At 40.3% G+C, this 19,294-nt stretch overlaps 1 long non-coding RNA gene across 1 annotated transcript; it reads left to right on the top strand.

The window, feature by feature from the left end:
* The first annotated feature begins 1,322 nt into the window (after window positions 1–1,322).
* LOC110344693 (uncharacterized) lies at window positions 1,323–12,952 on the top strand. The gene is made up of 3 exons (XR_002387424.2): window positions 1,323–1,865; window positions 2,909–2,964; window positions 12,364–12,952. It is a non-coding gene; the product is annotated as an uncharacterized LOC110344693 (long non-coding RNA).
* Window positions 12,953–19,294: the final 6,342 nt, after the last annotated feature.

Raw genomic sequence — 19,294 nt, 5'->3', positions numbered from 1 at the left:
AACTGAGCCAGATTGGGAGGAAGATTTGGCCCAGAGGTGGGAGTAAGATGCTAAAAAAAAGGTTAGAGCAGCTGGTGCAGCTGCCCGAAAATAACCAGATTCCTTAATGTAAATGTGACTGGTGTGAGAGATTTTCCTTAGTGTTTCTTGCATCCTTTCCTATAAGTATTATAGGAAATTATTAGTTTCTTAAGTCTTCAGTCCCTACACGATACAGACATAAGTTGCTTCTCTCTACTAGATGGTCTCAAACCTTAATCTGCATTAGAACCACCAGGAAATTCTTATTTAAGGTCCTCACATAGATTGCTGGCCTCCACCCCCAGAGTTTCTCAGGAGGTCTGAGAGAGACCCAAGAAATCAGCTCCATGGGATGCTGAGGTTGGCGGTCAGGGACCAGAGAAGTTGGCACTCAGAGACCAGGTGGCATCTGCCTATAATCCCAGCATTCTTCGAGGCTGAGGAAGGAGGACTGAAGGTTCAAGTTCCACCTGAGGAATTGAACTAGACCCTGCCAGAAACAAAACAAAACACAAAACAACGTAACAGCAACAACAAAACCAAAAAACAAAACAAAAAAATGGGCTGGAGAGGAAGCTACGCACGAAGACCCTGAGTTCAATCTCTAGCAGTGGAAAAGCAACAAAAGGACCCTCCCCACAAAGCCACATACCACTCTCTGCCCTACTAACCAGATAGAATATAGTGGTTGGATTGCCAGTTTCTGGTTGGCACTCACTGGCAAGCTTTGGCTATGCACATTTCAGCTGCCAAGTCTCTGACGTAAGGGGTAGCTTTTATATTCCTGGCACGTGAAACCATCCCTCATTAATTCCTTGCCTTAAAAGACCCTTTTATTTTTCTTTTGTAGTCTCAATAACATTCAGGGTTTTAGCTTTTCAGTACTGATAACAGCGTTGGCTTACTTTCACGTAACTGAGACCACTCTAGCAAGCATATTTCATGGCAGAAGGTGCACACTTGGCTTTAAACAAGGACAGGATGTGGTGATGTTGATAAAAAATAGTTTTGTTATTCAGTGTTTATACAGTAACAGTGATTATTGCAGTAACAAAAAGTAAAAACAAAATGAAGAGACAGGTCTTACCCAGATCTTTATATTAGAAATGCACATGCGCACACTTGCCTCAGATGTGGCTTCCTAGGCCCTCCCCAGCTGTGAGCAGTGCTTGCAGGATTTCTGAGGAGGGTCTGCACCTGCTGTCCCGGGGTGTCCCCTGGGGGAGAAGTACCAACTCCTCCAGTGGGTTTGGGCATTTGCTGGCAGACAGTGAATAGCAGCCCCTGGGGAGTCAGGGAAGAGGGGGCAGTGAGCGGTAGCGGCAGGACTGAGAACACTCCAGTGGATTATTTCTCCAACCCTGGGCCCACTGGAGGTACATGGCCTAACTTATCAGTATATTTGAGATGAAAAATGTGGAGAGAAATTTTTTTTTCAGAAGAGGAGCACACAAACTTGAAGCAAATTTGCAAAGATTTATTCTGGTATAGTAGGTAGTTTTGGGGTCAAAGTTATAAACTCCCAGAAGTAGCCATCCAAGGCACCAATAATTTGAATATATTGCAGCTGAGCTGTGTATAAGTCAACAAGTGAAACCATCTGTCAGCAGAGGTGTACAGCTTAGTGTTTAACACCCCAGGTGTGTCCTATTAGGTGTGAAGAGCCCCCTGAGCCTTGCACCCCGTGCGTGTGATTCAGGAGCAAGGGTGTGTTTGTGGTTAGGCTGAGTTTTCCCAGTTTCGTCATGATAAAGCCAGCAGGTTTGAATTTTGAGACACTACAATTGTCAAGGAGGTCACAGCAGGAACATCCCTTCTATGCATTCCAGGGTCCCCTGAACCAGGTAAGCTATGGAAATGTGTTGTTCTATGGAAAGTGTGAAGTTGTGATAACAGCAGATCTGTCAGCTGTATAGGTTTGTTAAGTCAGGGGACAGTGTGACAGGGGAATGCTGTGAAGTAGCAAGTTGCCGATCCACCTAGGGTTCTTTTGCCCAGTTCAGGTGGAAATCATGCATATGCAAAGGCAGCTCTGCTGCTGTCATGGTGTCACCAATGATACTGGGTAATGCTCCGTGCCAACAGTCCACATGACCAGCGGCTGGTCCCTGCTGCCATCAGCATGTTCCGGTCCCTGCAGGTCAACTCTGCCATGTGTTGGTCTCTGCTGCAGGTCTTCGTTAGCTGCACATCTCTGGAGCTCTTTAGCTAATGGCCCTTATGTGTATTGCTCATTCTTTTGAAATGACCACTCTGTCCACATGACTTTGGATAAGAATTCCTAATAGGTTTACAGGACTTTTGGAGCCTATGCTGCCTGAGAAATAAATCAGAACCAGGTTTTCAGGAGTACCCCAGTATTTTAACAGCACACAGAGGTAGGTACACTGGGGAGCCCTCCTAGCCTGCCTAGGGAAACGTGTGAGCAGCTGCAGGCCTGTGATTGGTGCAGGGCTCCAGGACAGCCTCAGCTGTCAAGGCGATGAGCCAGGGAGGGGATGGGGCCGAGACCACCGAATCTTCTGGGAGGCTAGCTGTGGAGGCTGGGGATGTAAACAGGGGGTCAGAGCCCTCCCTCTCTGATCTTGGTCACACCGGGTGCCTCCTCCCTTCACTGTGCTGATGCTGGAGCTGAGCTCCTGTTGGAGTGGAGTGGAGCAAAGTTGGTTTTGGAGGACACCAAAGCAAGTTGTTCCAGTCTATGAGGGGGCAACGGGAGCCAAGGGAAGTGGGGGGGGCACAAGCACCCGGCCAAGCCATGCCCCGACGCAGCCTGGTGGTAGAAATAGCCAGGTGCTTCTGGGCTGTCTCAGTAAGTGTGTGTAGCTGGTCCAACTGTGCTATTATTTAATGTGTCAATGATTAGGATCATTGCTACTTTTACCAGCATACGTGTGACTGGCAAAATCCACAGCACTGCATGGAAACACCACTACCAAGAAGGTGAGCAGGGTCCCAGACCGGCCACTTCCGGGGGCGGGGGCGAGTCCCAGCTGGAGACAGGAAGTGGAGGGAAGGGAGATCACACAGCGGCTGCGCATGCAGATGGCGGCTGTGTTTCAAGGAGGGGCAGTCCTGTGCGGAGTGGGGCTGAGAGCGCCGGGGTCTGCTTTGGAGACAAGGACATTGTTTAGCTCCCGCCCCGCCCCGCCCCGGACTTCACACTTGCACCCTCCCCACACTTACCCTCGGGGCTGCCTCTCCCCTGCGGACTGTCCCTCAGCCACCCCTCTGTCCCGCTCAACGCCCCCTTCCCTGACCCCTGTCCACACCCCAAGTGCCAAGCCTCCACCCCACCCCACCCTGTCTCCCTCACGCTACCCCACGTCTCACCTCCTGTCCCCTCTCTCCCATTTCCCTCCTTCCCCACTCCCCTCGCTCCTCTCTCTCTGTGTGTTAGCCTACAGCTTTCAACAGAAATGAGTATCAGCTTTGTCTTCCTTATAAATTCTGCGTGGAGACCCTCAGGAGTCAGGGATATAGGATTCTGCTTTTCCAGCTTCTTCAAGTTCCACTGGGGATAAACGGTTTGACTGCTCACTGCTTTCCTATGGTTAATCCTCTGATTTTTTGTGTGGGGCTTCATTTTACCTCTCTGTGGGAAAATCCTCCTTTTTGTGATTTATAACTGGATCAAATAGAATTTCTACTTTTGGTTTTTTAAGGAATCTCCATACTGATTTTCACAGTGGTGTATTAGTTTACATTCCCACCAATAATATAGAAATGTTATTCCCATTTTGTGTAAGTGATAGTCTCAACTATATTTCTAGCACTTTATTGAAGTATTAATGATATACAAAGAACACCTATTTGTATACAATTTTATTAGCTAGGACTTAGGCAAATACCTATGATACTGTTAACACAATCAAGGTAAAAGCACATCCAGCATTTCCCCAAATTTCTTCATGTCCCTTTATGAGTGTGTGTTTTGTTTTTTATAGTAAGAACATTTTATACAAGATCTACTTTTCGAGTAAACTTTGAAGTGTGCATTATGTTAGCCATCGGCACTGTGTTGTAGAGTGGATTCTTACTCATGGAGCATGGCTGAAACTGTACCCATTGAACAATGGCTGTGTAATTGTTTACGAAACACTTCTACTTGGGAGATGCTTCCTAGGTTTCTAAAACCAGTGAGAGCCCACACGAGCACCATGAGCTGGTTTTTCATACTGGTTTCTTTTCACATTATGAAAAACACATGTCCTCCCAGGCCATCAGTGAAGTTTGTTGGGTAGCATCCTGTGCTTGGCCTTGTAGATGTAGGGCTGTGTCTACACCTTTGACAAACTGTAGGAAATATCAGAGCTGTGCTTGCTATGGCAGATAAAATGTCACCAGAGCCTCGTAAGAACTTCTCAACCTCAGGAACATGGGAGGAGATGACTGGATTTTCACTGTGACACCAGTGGGGCTTTGCTAGTTTATTTGTGCTAAAGAATGGCGGGGTGGCCCTGGAAGACAGAAAACTTGGAAGCACCCAGGGGAAGCAGGGAAGGTCTTGTTCTACTGCATGACGCGTAGCCAGGGAACAAGTGCCTGCTAACAGGAAGCCAGTTTAAAATTTTATTAATGCATCTTAATTGTACAGAATATTGGGTTTCATCATGCCATTTCACGCATGCATGTAACCTACTTTGATCATATCCACTCCATTCCCTTTCCTCACTCTCCTCCTGACCCCTTTCCTCTTCTTTAATATTCTCCTTTCTACTCCCACATCCCTTCTTTCTAGATTCTACATATGAGAGAAAATATGTCCTACTTGTCTTTTTGAGTCTGCCTTATTTCACTTAACATAATGATCTCCACTTCAATTTTCTTGCAAATGACATGGTTTTATTCTTTATGGCTGAACCACACTCCATTGTGCATTTATACCACATTTATATTATTCGCTCATCTGCTGATAGGCACTTGGGCTGATCTCATAACTCGGGCATTGTGAACTGTCATTAGTCATCAGGAAAGTTCAGATCAAAGCTATACTGAGGTTTCATCTCAGCCAGTCATGAAGCAATTTGATAAGGACTGTATTATCACCATTACTGTCCTACACAGCAGCTGATATTTGGGTGGTAGCTTGTCTTTTACATCATGATGGCTCTTATCATAGTCCCTTCACAACCACCTGGAAAAGGCAGTGTGATCCCTATCTTTACTGGTTGGGAAACAGTGAGTCAAAAGCTGTACTCCACTCATAGTCACTGTTTATTCACACACTTCAGTTGCAATCCTCTTGATGGGTATTACTGGCAAAGGCAGGAAAGGAAGAGGGTGGAATTTTTTAAATTAATTATATTGGTACATTTAAGGTGTACAATATAATGACATTCATCATTGGAAATTTGCACCTCTACATAATTCATCTTGGTTCTTACTTTTCCCCCATTCCCCTGCCCTCCCTTGAACCCCTCCACCCCTCCCTTTCTACAAAGACTTTGTTTCCATTTTTTCTTTTTCTCATATTAATTCCATTCCCTTCTTTCTTTTCCCCTACCCCTCCCATTTCCCCTTCCCCTTTTCCCCTTTTCTTCCTATTTCACGTTATCTCTTATACCTTTTAGTCCTTATTTACACTTTCAGTTTCTCACACTAGAGAAACTATTTGATATTTACACATGTGTCCTATTTATTTCACTTAAGAGTATGGCCTTAATGTGCATCCATTTAGCTATAAATGTCTCTAATTTCTCATCCTTTATGGCTGAGTAATACTCCTATTTTATAAAAAAAACCCACATTTTCTTTATCCAGTCTCCATTTGATGGGCAGTTGGGTTGTTTCCAAGTTTTAGCTATGACAAATTGTGCTGCTATGAACATGGGTGCACACATATCACTGTGGTATGATTCTTTTAATCCTTTGGGGAAGATCCCCAGCAGGGGAATAGCTGGGTCAAATGGGACTTCCAGTCTTACTTCTTTGAGGTATTTCCATACTGATTTCCACAGTGATTATACCAGTCTACACTCCCACCAGCAGTGGAGCAGGATTCCTCTTTCCCCACAGCCCTGCCAGCATTTGTTATTGGTTGATTTCATGATGGCAGCCACTTTTTCTGGGGTGAAGTGGAATTTCATTTCTGGGGTGAAGTGTTGTTTTCATTTGCATCTCTCAAATGAACAGTGATGTTGAACATTTTTTAATATGTTTATTTGCTATTTCTACTTTTTTGAGAAATGTTCATTTCAGATGCCCATTTTTGGACTGGCTCTTTAAATTTAGGAGACCTGATTTTTGTAAGTTCTTTATATATCCTAGATAGTAGACCCTTGTCTGAGGGACAGTTGGTAAATATTTTTTCCCACATTGTGGGTTGCCTTTTCACACTGGTGGTGGTTTTCTCTTGTTGTGCAGAAGCTTTTTAATAAGAAGAGATCCCACTTGTTGATTGTGCTAGTTCACGGGCAACTGAGGTTTTGTTCATAAAATCTTTTCCTACACCAATGTCTTCAAGAGTTCTTCCTGAACTCTCTTCCAGCTGGTTTAGTGTTTCTGTTTTAATATTTAGATCTTTAATCCACTTAGATCTTAGTTTAGTGCATGGTGATAGATATGGGTCTAGTTTTAATTGTTGGCAGGTTGAAATCCAGTTTTTCCAGCACCATTTATTAAATAGGCTATCTTTCCTCCAGTGAGGATGGTAGGCTCCTTTGTCAAAGATGAGGTAGCTGAGTATGTCTGGAGTTGTTTTTGTATCTTCTAGTCTATTCCATGGATCCTTGGGTCTGTTTCTTTGCCAGTACCATGCTGTTTTTATCACAGGGGCTTTGTAGTATAGTTTCAAGTTGGAGATTGTGATACCCCCAGTCTTGTCTCTGTTGCCCAGAATTGCTTTTGCTATTGTAGGTTTCTTCTTGTTCCAAATGAATTTTTGGATTGTTTTCTCTAGTTTTGTGAAATATACTGTTGGGATTTCAGTCAGGATTGCATTGAATCTGTATAGCAGTTTTGGAAGTATGGCCATTTTCACTATATTGGTTCTTCCTACCCAGGAACAAGGGACATTTTTCCATTTTCTTATATCCTCTTCAATCTCTTTTTTTCAGAGTGCTGTAGTTTTCAGTGTAGAGGTCTTTTGCTTCCTTCATTAGATTGATTCCTAGATATTTCATTTTTTTAGATGCTATTATGAAAGGAATTGTTTCCCCAATTCCCCTCTCAGTGAGTATGTTATTTGTGTGCAAGAAGGCTATTGATTTTTGAGTGTTGACCTTGTATCCAGCTACTCTACTGAATCTGTCATTTAAGTCTAGAAGTCTTTTGGCAGAGTTTTTTGGGTCTTCTATGTAGAGTATAATATTGTCAGCAAATAATGACAGTTTAACTTCTTCCTTTCCTATCTTTATTCCTTTTATTTCTTTCTCTTTTCTAATTTCTGTGGCTAATGTTTCGAGAATTATATTGAACAGGAGTGGTGACGGTGGAAATCCTTGTCTTGTTCCTGATTTTAGCATGAAACTTTTCAGCTTTTGACCATTTAGTATGATGTTGGCTGTTGATTTTTCATAGATAGCCTTAATCAGGTTGAGATAAAGACCTTCTATTCCAATTTTCTGTAGGGTTTTTATCATGAAGGGGTATTGGATTTTGTCAAATGCTTTTTCTGCATCTATTGAGATGATCATATGGCTTTTGTCCTTGGATCTATTAAGATAGTGTATTACATTTATTGATTTACATATGTTGAACCATCCTTGCATCCCTGGGATAAATCCGACTTGTTCAGGGCATATGATCTTCTTGATGAACCTCTGTATTCTGTTTGCTAGTATCTTGTTGAAGATTTTTGCATCTATGTTCATTAGGGAGATTGGCCCGTAGTCCTCTTTTTGGATTGGGGTTTTCCCTGGTTTTGGAATCAAAGTAACACTTGGTTCCAGGAATGAATTTGGAAGTATTGCTTTCCTTTCAATTTCATTGAAGAGTTTAAAGAGTAATGGCATTAGTTCTCCTCTAAATGTCTTGTAGAATTCAGCAGTGAAGCCATCAGGACCTGGGCTTCTCTTTGTTGGTAAATTTTTAATTACATTTTCAATTTCACTGATTGTAATTGGGATGTTTAGAATTTTTATATCTTCTTCGTTAAACTTTGGCAATTCATATGTATCTAGGAATCTGTCCATTTCTTCTGTGTTTTCCATTTTATTAGAGTACAGATTCTCAAAGTAGGTATTGATAATCCTCTGGATTTCTGCTGGATCAGTTGTGACTTCACCTTTTTCATTCTTCATTGCATGGATTTGAGCCTTTTCTTTCCTTTTTTTGATAAGGTTAGCTAATTTATCCTTTTGAAAAACCAACTCCTTGATTCATTGATTTTTTTGTATTCTCTTAGTCTCCATTGCATTGATTTCTGTTCAGATCTTGATAATTTCCTCTCTTATATGAGCTTTGGGTTTGTCATGCTCTTCTTTTTCTAGGAGCTTGAGGTTCAGCATTAGGTTGTTTATTTGAGATCTTTCTGTTTTCCTAATATGGGCATTCACTGCTATGAACTGTTTTCATTGTGTCCCATAGATTCCTGTATGTTGTACTGGCATTATCATTTACTTGTAGAAACTTTCTAATTTCTTCTTTAATTTCCTCTGTGACACATTGGTTGTTCAGGAGAGTATTATTCAATTTCCATGTGTTTGTGGAGGTTTTGTCATTTCTTATGTTATTAATCTCCAATTTTATTGCACTATGGTCTGATAATATACAGGGGGTAACTTCAATTCTTTTCATTTACTTAAGCATTTCCTATGAGCTAGCATGTAGTCTATTTTGGAGAATGACCTGTGTGGAGCAGAAAAGAATGTGTATTCTGATTTTGGGGGGTGGAACACTATGTAGACATCTATTAAGTCCATTTGTTCAAAAGCTTGGTTCAGTTCCAGAATTTTAATGTTGATTTTTTGTCTAGAAGATCTATTTGTGACAGTGCAGTACTGAGATCCCCCACTACAATTGTATTAGTACTTATTTGGTTTTTCATGTCCATTAATATTTGTTTTGTATAGTTGGGGGCATTCGTATTTATTGCATATATATTTATGATTATCATCTCTTCCTCTTGGATTGTTCCCTTCACAAGGATGTAGTGACCATCTTTGTCTTAATTAGTTTTGGTTTGAAATCTTTGTCTGCAAATAAGATTGCAACCTCTGCTTTTTTCTGGGTTCCTGTCTCATGGAGAACTGTTTTCCATCCTTTTACTTTCAGTCTATTAATGTCTTTTTGAATTAGGTGTGTTTCTTGTATATAGCATATTGTTGGATTTTGCTTCTTAATCCATTCTGCCAGTCTATTTCTTTTGATTGGCGAATTGAGGCCATTAACACTGATGGTTATAATTGATAAATATTGACTCATCCATGTCATGATGTTTTACTGTTGTTCGCTCTTTTATTTTTTATTTTTCCCCCTTTCCCTTTAGTTTTTTACCTTGCCTGGTGGCTTCCCTCTGTTGGGCCTCATGGAGTTGTGACCTTCATTGCCTTTTTTAAGGATATTGTTTAGAATTGTTTGGAGTGCTGGTTTGGTGTTCATGACATTTCTCAGGTATTCTTTGTTGTGGAAGTATCTAATTCCCCTCGATTTTGAAAAATAATTTTGTAGGATACAACAGTCTAGGTTGGAAGTTATTTTCTTTTAGGGCTTGAAATATTTCACTCCAGGCTCTCCTTGACTTGAGGGTTTGTGCTGAGAAGTCTTGTGTGATTCTGATGGGCTTTCCTTTGTAGGTGGTTTATTTCTTTTCTCTAACTGCTTGTAGGATTGTGTTCTTCTGTTGAGTTTCTGGGATCTTGATTATTATATATCTATGTGTACATTTTTTTGATCATGGGTAGTTGGAGTTCTATATGTCTCACTTATCTGTATGTCAAATTCTCTACCTCTGTCTGGGAAGTTTTCTACTATTACTTCTGTGAACAGTTTTTTTATGTCATTTGTACTTTCTCCTGCTTTTTCGTGGATTCCTGTCAGTCTTATGTTATTCTTTGCATCATCTAGCAGCTGGTGGTTTGATTTTTTGTGGTACCTTACTATGTTTAAGAAATCTCTGTTTTCATGGTCACTAACTGCAATCCTGTCTATTTTCACATTTGGTCAATCTGCTGTGAAAACTTTCAATGGAGTTTTTTAATCTCCTGTATATCTGTTTGAATCTGTTTCATGGATTCCATTTCTTTCATATGTTGAGCATTCATGATTTCCATTTCTTTCTTATGCTGGGCTTTCATGGCTTCCAGCATAGTCCCAAGCTCATCTATTTTTTTAAAATCTGTTTCTGTTCTAGTCTCTAATCATATCTTTCACTCTGCTCAACATCTCTGTTGTTATCTGGGAAATTATTTCTGTTTTGAATTTTTCTAGAGCCCCATTCATCTCTTCTTTTACTACCTGTGCTATCAGTTCAGGGTGTCCAGGTGGTTGATTATCATATTTTGTCACCTTGTTTCCCCCCAGAATTTGCCTTTGGTGAGCTGGAAGTCTGTGTTTGTATCCTGCCAAGATGTCTTCTCATTTCTAATTCTGTTGTTGGCGCTGTTTTTTGCTTTAATTCCTGGGCTGATACTCCAATATTTCTTATTTTGAGTATCTTTATTACTGGTGTTTGGAGCCCCTATGGAGTGATTGCTTCTCAGAGATATCTTCCAGGTATAGCTGGGCTTTTTAGGCTTTGATTCTCTAATGATCTTAGGCAATCTTGTTTTCATTATACCAGGGAGGACAACTGATTAGATCAATCACAACACCTTAGCCCAATTGACACAATCAGCATCAACAATAGCATCAAACAAAGCTTAGAAAATGACACTTTGTGGTAGCAGTTAATTTGTCACCTTTAACTCCAGTGAGCTAGATCAAAATCTAGGGCCAACCCAAAATATGTTTGTAGTAAGTAAACCCTTCAATATGGCAAATTTACTCCTCAGGATAAAGATTTAGCAGGGGTTGGGGAGAGAGGGATAGAGAGATGGAGGGAGAAGGAAAGGTTAGAGATGAGGCTGAGGACACAGGAAGATCACGCCAATTGTGGGGATCTGTTTGAGACAGGACGAAAAGACAGAGAAAGAACAGAGACAAGTACAGAACAAACTGAAACAATAGGGAAGCTAGGAATTGTATTCACCTTCCTATAATAGTGACGGTTGAGAGGACAGAATTCAAAATGGGACAGGAACAGGAACAAAGAGGAAGAGAGAGAGAGAGAGAGAGAGAGAGAGAGAGAGAGAGAGAGAGAGAGAGAGAGAGAGAGAGAGAGAGAGAGAGAGAGAGAGAGAGAGAGAGAGAGAGAGAGAGAGAGAGAGAGAGAGAGAGAGAGAGAGAGAGAGAGAAAAAATAGAAAAAAATTATATAAAAACAAAACAACAACAAAAAGTTCTCCCTCAGGACATGTCCCTAATATCCTGGTAAACAATGTGGGCAGCAGTTGCTGGTCCAACTCAATTAGTCTCAGCAAGCCAGCTGTAGTCTACTGAGATTCAGGCTGATTTCTGGCTGCAAGGTCTAAGTTGAGTTCCCTGACCTCCTGCAGGATTAAACTCTGCAAGGTTCTACTGCAGATTCAGGCTGTCCTCCCCACTATTGGAGTCCAGGTTTCTATGGGAGCTGCTGATCCCACCAATTTACCAACCACGATGGTCCAATGTGCTTTTATTGAAGTTTTTCTTCACTTTTCCAGTGGGCTTCAATTTTCATTGAGGAGCCTTAGAGAGGCCCTCTCTGTTGTTCACTTCTGCTCTGTCTTCTGGGGCTTACAGCCATGGCCTTTATGTTCCCCCTGGTGCCTCTGCTGTGATGATTCAGATACAGCACGGCCCTTGTGGTGGGGTCCGGCGGGGCTGCTGGCGTCTGCGGGGACAATTGTATTCTTTTAATTCTGCACAAGCTCCTTGATAAATTAAACAGTCCAGGGTTTATGAGCTATTTGTAACCTTGTTTAAATACACATCACAGATTTGACTTCTATGTCAACAAAAGCATCAATATATTACTGAGGACCTACTATATTCCAGGTATAAAAGAAATACTTGTGCAGTTTCTGACCATAAAGGTGTCATATAATCTGCTTCAGGAAATCACACACATACCAATACTTAAATGTTACAGAGCGCCTTTCCAGTGTGGAAATATGACAGCTGATGGAACTCAAGGGAATGAGATATGCATGCAGGATTAGGTAATTTAGTTGGCTCTCCTCAATGATTTTGACTGAGTCACAATCTGGTACTTAAATACTAAAGCTGTAACCTGGCTAAGGCTTTTCTTCAGTAATATGAGTAAGGCAAACCCTGCTTTTATTTTTAATCTGGCCTTAGAAGTGCACTTTTTATCACCTAGCCCATCAGGTTTGTTTTAGCATTCAAACAGAAGCTGAAGACCAGAGAGTCCAGGTGGCAGGTGTTTGCTTCTAACCTGCAGGGGAAGAAAAGAAAAATGAGAAGAATTTAATTTCCCTGCAAAAATTGAGAGCAGCTGCTGCTTACTCTTTGCGGTAAGAGCCTTGTAGACCATTATATGGAGGTATTCATGATATGCAAGACTGAAGTTCTGGAACCTTACTCTGTGTGTGTATGTGTATGTGTGTGTGTGTGTGTGTGTGTGTGTTTGTGTGCACCACGTGTAAGTGTGCCCGTGTGTTTTCAAACAGCCTCCTTGCTGAATGACTCACTATGGGGTTGTCATGGGGAAAGATGGAAAGATGAATCAGAGTAAAGCAGCCCCTTGAAGAAGCACTGTTTGTGCCCACATGCGCCATGCTTTGTCATAGCCTTTCCATTCTCGCTACTGTCCCCTGCAGGAGCACTCGCCTTTAAAGTCCAGGCACAGTTTTCCAACATGCTTTTGAGCCTGAGGTAGTCCATGTTTTCATGGAAGATAAGCAGATGTTTTTGACAGAGAGAAAGAATGGAATGAAAAAATGGTTCCTTGCCCCTTGTTAGATAGGCTCAAACGTCAGTGTCAAGGAAAGTGTTAGAAACCAGTTACTTCCTTGAGATCACTGTTGCTAAAATCGGTGAACTGACTTTTTTGAAAAAAGTGTTCTATGCTTTGTACTTATTTTTTGTATTATGTTAAATTAAAATGTTTCCTCAAATCCTGATACATATTTTGAATTTTTGCCTTATTAACATTTGTTTGGTGATTTTATTACATTATTCACCAGAGTTCAGTAAAATCCCACTAGTTATATAATAAGGGTTTACTAGTTTGATTTTTTTTTTTTTTTGGTACTGGGGATTGAACTCGGGTCCTTGCACTTGCGCAGCAGGCGGCCAAACCACTGAGCTAAATCCCCGGCCCACAAAGTTGGCATCTCAAACTTTTTTTTTTTTTGGTACCAGGGATCCAACTTGGGATCTTTCACTTGCGAGGCAGGTGGTGGAACCACTGAGCTAAATCCTTGGCCCCACTAGTTTGATTTTATAATAAATCATAGTATACGAATGCGATTTTTTTTTACCACAGTGTAGTCTTATGCCCAAATTTCTGTGGATCTTTGACTCCCTTTGTGTGTATACATATACATGCATGCAGATACATGTATGTACATATAAGTATTTAAAAAGATATGAATAGCTTCTATATACTGCTTAAACAGTTACTAGCCTGAAGTCTATGAAGCATGTGCAGTTTTATGCACAATCTTTTCGTGGCTATGGATTTCTAGAAAAATTGGATTCAGAGATTTCATCTTTTTTTCAAAGGAATCTGTGATTTAAAAATGACTATGAATCACCACAATAAATAGTACTGAAATGCCTTGGTAATAATGCCGACAGGAATAGTTTTAATCAGGAAAAATGATTTCCCCTTTAAAAAAACAAAACTATATCCCCCAAATCCACGTTGCAATAAAATTTATACAGTGAAAAATACTGTTGAGTGTTTTCATACTGTTTCTTCTTGCAGTTATGATAGCCCTATGATTTATGTTTTGGCTGAAATTGTGTAGATCAAAGCTTGGAGTTTTTATATCTTAATAATTAATCTCAAGCACATTGGGTTCGAATGTGAACATTTCATATCATTGAGTCCATAATCCCCTACTAAATTCCTTGTGATTTAACTGTATTATTGATAGATCTTTGAAAAAAAATTAAAAATGAATATGCAATTTATCAGCTTCTATCATTAATATGAAGAACAAAACTGGCAAGTTTTCCTCCAAAATTTGCCAATGCATAAACTTCACAGTGATTTTTCTGTGAAGCATTGTTCCCAAGGTAGTTTCTTAGTGGAATAGTTGTAGAATAGACTCGGATCAATTTAAAATTGTCCTAAGGCAGTAAAACTTCTCCATTTCAAAAATATTCCAAGGATTAGATACTTATTTAAAGTTTGAGGTCCTAATTGGTTGCTGGGGACCCATTCAGTCACTACACCTGTAGGTGGGAGGGATTTACAGGTGGACAGTGGGGGAAGTGGTACCACCCAAGCAGTCCCACATTTTCCAACAACATGGATTTGAATCTTTAATGCACAAGTCTTAGGCACCTTCTACATTTTGTATTATGAATAAGACTGTATTTTTCATATGTTCAATGAGCAATTGAATTCTCTGAATTGTGAATTAAATCTTTTCCCTATTTCCTACCAGTGTGTTGATAATTTTCTTCTCAAGTCTTAGAAGCTCTTCATACATTATAAATATATAATTTTGTTATAAATTATGCATTCTCATATTCCATCGCTATCATTTGAGAGGGTTTTTTTGAGGAAATGATTATAATCATGCACAAACTGTCTACTATCATCAATGTTTTCATCTTGTATGTAGTCACATTCATTCTTTTTAATTGGTTTATAGTACTGTTTCATACTGTAATTTAATAAATCATTTTGGGGTGGGTATCTTAATTGTTTTCAATTTTCTCCTATTACAGAAAGTGATCTCATAAATATTTTGTTCCTAGGCATTTATATGTAGAAAAAAGCATATCATTTTCCCCTCCTGAAAAACGTAATTATTCTTGGTTTATTTAGTGGTCAATGTGTTTAGTCAGGGGATAGGTAGTGTTAGGGGTGTGCCTAGAAGTCCCCCAAAGCTTCATGTGCTTATAAATGGGGCTTTTCCCGAGGTGGCTGACTCTAGAGTGTGTGTTGCTGGGATTAAGGGTGGTGATTACTAAATCAGTCCACTGATTGGTTTGGCACTGCCTTAATCCCTGTACTCTGGATAAGGTAAAAGGGGCAGAAAGCTGCTGTTAAGTTTCCTTGTTGCTTTTGCTACCATGTGGGCTTCATGAACTGTTTCTCCTCTGTGACGGCCCCTGCCATGTGCCGCCCTGCCTTGGAGCCAGACAATTATGGACTGAAACCTCTATAAACTGTGAGCTAAGTAAACTTTTTCCCCTTTAACTTTGGGTGTCGGGTGTTTTGTCTCAGCAATGAGAGAAAAATAGCTAAGACAGGTAGCAAAGAAAGCTAAGACAAGTAAGGAATTAATCTCAAGAAATGAAGACATTAGAAGGGCTGAAAGAGCAAATAAAAGAAAGTAAGGCAGCCCCAAAATAGCAGTAGTAGGAAAGAAAGGAAAAGTGGAGGAGATAGTATTACCCGAAGAGTCTGAGCACCTGGATGGTACTGGGGCCACTTGACAGTAATTAGACCCATGGCCAAAGAACTGGCAGAAGGTCAAAATATTAGAGAGCTGAGGACACAGACCTGCAATGCTAGGCAAGGAGAGGGAGGTTCGAATGCATCCACAACTAAACAAGCATTGATCATCAGAATCTGCTCATGCTGCTGTAACAGAGTAATACAGACTGGATAGTTTACACAGCAGAAATTTATTCCTTATTCTTGGAGGCCAACAAGTCTAAGATCAGGTAGCAGTGAGGTATGGTGCATTCTGAGGGGTCCCCTCTGGCTTGTCGATGGCCGCTTTCTACTGTGTCATCACACAATGGAGGAAGAGAGCTCTAGTCTTGTACTCTTATAAGTAGTACCCTAGCCCTGTGAAATCAAGGCCCAACCTTGATGGCTGCATTTAACCTTTATTATCTCCTACAGAGTCCAATCCAAGCCATTTTTCTACATGCCAGTGTCTTCATTCGTCCGTAAGAGATTTGCATTTGGAGTTTGGGCTTGGAGCTTGACATTAAATTCTAGGCTGCCCATGTATAAATGATGAAAGTAGCTACATTTTAGTTTTAAATTCTGCTACTGATAGAAAAATAAATGGATAATCCAGGGGAAAAATATGGAATAAAAATATTAAAGAATTTTTGCTCTAATAGTATCATACATTTGTCCATCACATTCTGTACTTTTCAAACTGTTTCCTTGGGTACTGTTTCCTTTATTTTTCAGAATTAATAGTAAGACAAATATCCTTGTTTTACATTGATGAGGAAATAGATTTTGTGATCTCCAAACTCAACTACCTTACTGAGCAGAGCATTCAAATTCAGATGCAAGTTTTCTGAATTCTTTTTCCTAAGTGATTTAGGGAGAAAATTGTGAAGGATGAATTTGTTTTCTAATCTCAGTTAATTCTAGATAGTTTTTGTCTCACTAAAATCACCTTCAAATAGTTACTGTGCCATGCCTACTTTACTGATTGAAATTGTAAGTAGCCAAAATAATTAAATGTTTCAGTATATAAAAAGGAAGCTTATGGACTTCAGACATGATTTAATCCACTTCATAATCAAAAAAGCCATCTGGGCACTGGCGCTCATTATTTTATTTCTTCTTTGGGCAGGTATTGCTAAATTGATCTTAAACAATTGTCTCTCAGTAAATTTTGTATGTGAGTCAACATTTAAGAAACATTATTTGAGAGTGGGCTTTGACTTTCGAAAAGAAGGAGTAAAGGGGAGGCAGAAAGTGACTCATTTTCCAGAATTATACATCTTGAAGAGAGCAACACAATCGAGTGCACTGCTTCTGACATTTGCAGCGAGCACGGGAGGAGAGCACTCATGGCAGGGCCTGTTGCCCATGGCTGTCACTCTCACTTGGAAACTGGCTAGAGGTTGGCTCTTTTTGTTCTGGACTTCTGCCAGGGCTCTACTTCTGTAGCCCACACACCCTCACTAAGTACACATAGAGCAATATTAAGAAATTGAAACTTGTTTGTTCTAATGAGAGCTGTAGGAAGTAGAATAGGACTACAGTGTATTGCAAAATGGAAGATGAGAAGGTAAAACCATGTTTTTCCTCTGACAACCTGAAGCTGAACTAATGCCCTAGAATCACAGGTTCAAAGAATGTTTTATGTGCAGTGGATTTTAGGGAGCAGATGAAATGTTAGATATTTATACCATGCTCTGCGGAGTGCTAGGGAGACTGTGGAAAATGTGAGAGCCAAGGCCTTATCCATGTGGAGTTTACTACTTAATAGAAAAGGTACAGAAGCAACCAAGGAAGCATCTGTTTCAATTGCCCAATCCCTGGCTACCAAGGCTTTTCATCATCACATCTGGTGACTGGACAACTCTCAATGTATGGGGCCTAAAGGCCCAACATTACTGGCATCTTAAGTTTTGGGGAGATAAGGGAGGCCCTCGTGTGGTTGATTTGCAAATTCCCCTAGCCATTGGCCCTTAGCTTCTGTGGATAAGGTCCTCTGGCCAAACAACCCTCTTATGAAGGGTGGCAGGCACAGTGACTATGCATCCTTGAGTGGCAGATTTCAGTTCCCTGCTGACCCTCAGTTGTTCCAAGAAGAAATCACTTCCACTGCTGGGAATCAAGGCTCACCTTACCCTTTCATTTCAACAGTCTTAATTCCATGGTCACCCCATTTTTGAGTGCATTCTCATATGACCCTGCATGACATGCTGACATTTCCCCCAGATTGTGAGTGTGGCCAATCACTGCAGTGAACCTCATTTGTCTAGTGTTGGGGGTGGTGTGTTTGGGCATGACCTTGGGTAGGAATCCATCCTTCACCAATAGAGTCAAAAGCAAGTCATCAAAACAATAGTAGCTAATTACATTCATTTTCTTCTAAATACAATGTTACCTTGCTTCATGAATGGTTTTGAAAACAATTTGGTTTGCAAAATGTTCTTATTGTTTACAAACTTTACATCAGGTGATAAACATGATGGTGGCCATCTTTCTCATACGAACATGGGCATGGTCATCTTTTCCAAAATCATGGAACAAATTAAGTTTGTGAACTGAGGTACCACTATATCTACTTACAATGAATTGATGGGTGAATGGGAGTTAAGAAATGACTAATATGTGTAGATACTCTTTGAAGTAGTTGAACACCAAGCAAATTTTGAAAGAAAATTTAATATTGCTTTACATCTTCCTTCAAAATCTTATTTTCATGAACTGAACTGAGAAATGCCTCAACAACACTGAAAGCTGTTTTGTGGGGTTTCATGAATGTGAGCTATAAACTGGTTGAAGAAGTTGGAGACATGAAAGAGGCAGAGATTGAATTTTCTTATTATTTTGTTCAAATGTTTGGCTTAGTTGGGACCTTCAATTTTTCATTTGTCAGTTTTCAATCCTATCCTTGATCTAACAAGTCTTGCAGAAAATTGTTCGTCTTTCTGTCAAAAATCTATTGGGAATAGTTGATACACACTTATAATGCATGTCAATCTAAAAATGAGGTGGCTCACACACGTAGCAATAATGTCACTTGTCTTCCTGAAGCGATACTTCCCTGACTAAGGACAGACTCATCACTTACCTCATCTTAATTAACTTATATTTTCATTTCAGTTAAAAGCAAACAAACCACAGTCTGGCAGCTTGAAGATGAATGCTCTTCACGTCAGATGCTTGCTGTGTTGTTGGGCAATGTGCCATGGCATCCATGACAGTGATGAGTTGACTAGGACAATTTTTACCTAACTGGACAAAGATGAATTGGAATACAAATATGTAATTATATAAAAAAGTAATCAAAACATCCATATTGTGCCAATGAACAGAGTTGGAAATGATGAATCAGAAATTATACTTCCATTCCCAGCCTAGCACGAGTTTAGCAAGCCAAGTACCAATGCTATTGTTGGGTACCAAGTACCAAGATGACACTTTGACCTCCAGCACACTACACTCTGAGTCCATGGAGTATGAAATTCTGCTTAAAGTAATATATCCAATCCTGGCATCTTTAAGGCTATTCGATTGCTATTTTATTAAGGGAGTAGAAAAGGGATGCAGAGGTAAGAAAAGAAAGGAGAATGTTAAAGGAGAAACAGGACGAAGTTGAGGGGGTGGAGAAGTTCTAAGAAGCTCTTGTGACACCTGATGGGACATAATAGCTCTAGCCACCAGTGACTGAGAACTG

This window comes from Heterocephalus glaber, unplaced genomic scaffold (genome assembly GCF_053883595.1).
Source record: "Heterocephalus glaber isolate CG9 unplaced genomic scaffold, H.glaber_assembly_v1.0 deba00001579, whole genome shotgun sequence".
Classification (NCBI taxonomy): domain Eukaryota; kingdom Metazoa; phylum Chordata; class Mammalia; order Rodentia; family Bathyergidae; genus Heterocephalus; species Heterocephalus glaber.
Note: the sequence above shows the minus strand (reverse complement) of the source record. Positions and strands in the feature narration are given on the sequence as shown.